Below are 3,521 nucleotides of genomic sequence, written 5' to 3'. Positions count from 1 at the left end.
CACACACACACACACTCACACACTCACACACTCTCTCTCTCTCACACACACTCACAGACACAAGAAATGTTTTTAAGCCTTAAAGAAACCATTCTGTCATCATTCCAAACCTATATGAGTTTATTTCTTCTGTGGGACACGACAGAAGGCTCTGTTCATGCTGCACCTTTAAAGCTCTGAATAAGACAAAAACACAAAATATGGACCATATGACTCACATGCTATATTCCAAAACGTATAAAGTTATGTAATATAAAGTCTGTACACATTCACATATGACGTGTGAAGATGCATAGCGGTTTGATTCTCAACTGATCACACAAAAGGCTCATTTCTGGCTGAACTCTTCTCTAAAATAGCATGAGAATCGAATGTGTTTGTGACACGCATCCCAGTTTGTTTGGGAACACAAATGTGCGTCATCTTTGTCCACCCATCGAAAACCAAATTCCTGTGTCCCTTTAGAAAAGCCTCTGAGTTTGTTGTGGGCATATTTGCAGGACATTAGGAGGCAGAATTGTGTGCATAGTGAGAATAATGCATGTTATCTAGCAGCAATCACTCCTGTTCTCTGCACAGCTGGGTACCGACACACACATCCAGTGCTTCAATAAAGGAGATGCTCCTCGTCTCTCTGCATTCACACACACACACACACACACACTCTGCTCACCTGCGGCGTGTGTGTGCTGCTTCTGTCAGGCCTCCAGCACATGCTGACAGGTAATCAGACAGGTTGAAGAAGAGCATCAGGCATAATCACACACACACACACACTCTCACTCTCTCACACACACACACACACACAGGGGCCATCATTACCTAAGCGGAAGGCACAGCGACCCGTCATGATTGCATTGCCTCCATTTGTTATTCTTTGTATCGCTGTTCATCTGCAGACCGAAGGTAATCTACACACACAGTGAGAGCATGAGACAGCGAAACACCTCAGACCGTCCCGCAATACAAGCACAGATAACTACAACAGCAACAATCACAAAAATAAATAAATATATTGTGTTATGCATATTCTGCTCTGATGTACATGAGCTGTGAAGACTCGAGGCTGAGACTATCTAAAAAAAAATCTAAAATTTATAAAATTAGTGCCGTCAAACGATTAATCGCGATTAATCATTCAAAACAAAAGTTTTTGTTTACATAATATATGTGTGTGTACTGTGTATTTATTATGTATAAATACACGCATGCATGTATAGCTACATTTAAGAAATTGTTTTTGTTTATATATATGAAATATAAATATTTATATATAAATTATATTTGAATGTATATATATACACATGTAAATATATAAAAAAAATATACATGTATGTTTGTGTATTTATAGATAATATATAATAAACATACACAGCACACATATATTTTGTAAAAAATATATTTTGGATGCGATTAATCGTTTGACAGCACTAATAAATATTATATACTACGCAACTATACAACATATAATACATAGTGTATTATATATAATTTTAGAATTGTACTTCATTTTTATAATCATATATAAATATAGAAATTTAAATATAATTAAAATTGCAATTATTTTAAAAAGTAGCTATATATATATATATATTAAGATGCTCAACTTATTTATATTTACAGCTAAATATTTAATAAAAGTGCATGCTTTCTATTTTAATTATGCCTTTTTGTTGCATGTCATCAGGGTTGGATGAAATCTTAAATGTTTGTATATGCTCAGTTAAGTTTGTTTATTTTAAACTATCTAGGGGCCAGAGATGCAAATTAGCTTGTGCTTTATTCTCTACGTACAACGCGTTGCTTTTAGTGTTTGTGCTGAAAATGTGCTTTTTTTTTGTCCTACACAAGTAAACAAAATCGAGCATCTTGATGGACCACATATTACGTATTATTCAATTAACAATTACAGAAAATGATGAAAAAACTCATTTGAAACATTATTTGACTCACCTGCGTTCATCTTAACTTGTAACTGTGATTGTAATAACACTATGAAATCCAAACGATGAGGCTAATAGTCATCTAACATCTTTAGACACTCAACTCACAGTCAGTTTAACTCCAAACAATGACGATTCAGTGATCATACACTCACCCGTGTCTTTCTTCAGTCGATCACATCAAGAGATATTTAGCAGAATGTTCACGCGGCTCTTTTGCAATGAAGTCAGACATGGACTATGACACTGTTACGCTGTTTTTGTCAGACAAACGTTTAAATGCTTAAGACAATCAGTGCTGGGTAGATTACTTAGACATTGTAGTGCATTACTGATAACAAATTACATGAGGAAAATTGTAGTTAGCAACATAATGTGGATTACATATATTAGGTAATGCAGTCTGACTACTTTGTGATCACTTTTAGATTACCCGACATCAGAGAACAGTAAATGTGCAAATACATTGTAAAATATTGAAATCTCGGGGGTTATATTTTGGAATCAAATATAATTCAGATATATAATTCACAAAATTAAACTAACTTTACCACACTAATGCAAGTCAGTTTGGCATGCATGTGTGGATTACCGTACACATTAAAATGCAAAAATTAATTTACAAAGAAATAGTTAATACATGGTTAAATTAATCGAGTGATCATTCAAATACTAATTAAAATGTGTTGATTTTCTGTAATCGTAGCCACCTGAAAAAGACAAAATATTTACTTTAATCAATAAATTATGCATAATTTACTGCCATATTGTGATATGTAATCCATAAAAAGTAACTTTAATCTGATTTTGAGTATTTTAAAATGTAATCTAATTACAAGTACTTAATTCTTGGAATCTGATTATGTATTCCATATTACATGTAATCAGTTACTTCCCAGCACTGAAGACAATACATATGAATGACAAACACACTGTGAGAAAGCGGCACCATCCGTCAGACAGTTCTGTCCTCCAGCTCCTTGCGCTGCATCACACGTGTGTGTGTGTGTGTGTGTGTGTGTGTGAGGTGAGAACAGCTCCTCTAGTCGCTGGTCACAGCTGAGACTTCAGTGTGAAAATCTGCTGTGTGTGTGTGTGTTCAGCATCTCAGCTCAGGTGTAAACAAACTCAAGTGTGTGTTTGCTGGGTGTCAAACATACACAGAAAATACACTCCAAATAGGAGTACTGTGGAAAAACATCCCTCTAGTATCTAGATAAAAACACACTTGTGTGAAAGCGAAGACATATCCCTCAATTCTGAGTTCATATCCCGTAATTTTGAATTCATATCCCGCAATGCTAAATTCGTATTTCGCAATTTCGAGTTCACATCCTACAATTCCGAGTTCATATCCCAAAATTCCGAGTTCATGTCTCACAATTCCGAGTTCATATCCTGCAATTCTGAGTTCATCTCACAATTCCGAGTTCATATCTCACAATTCTGAGTTCATATCCCAAAATTCCGAGTTCATGTCTCACAATTCTGAGTTCATATCCTGCAATTCTGAGTTCATATCTCACAATTCCGAGTTCATGTCTCACAATTTTGAGTTCATGTCTCACAATTCCGAGT

Source organism: Sinocyclocheilus grahami, unplaced genomic scaffold (genome assembly GCF_001515645.1).
Source record: "Sinocyclocheilus grahami isolate Dianchi unplaced genomic scaffold, SAMN03320097.WGS_v1.1 scaffold577.1, whole genome shotgun sequence".
Taxonomy (NCBI): Eukaryota; Metazoa; Chordata; class Actinopteri; order Cypriniformes; family Cyprinidae; genus Sinocyclocheilus; species Sinocyclocheilus grahami.
Note: the sequence above shows the minus strand (reverse complement) of the source record.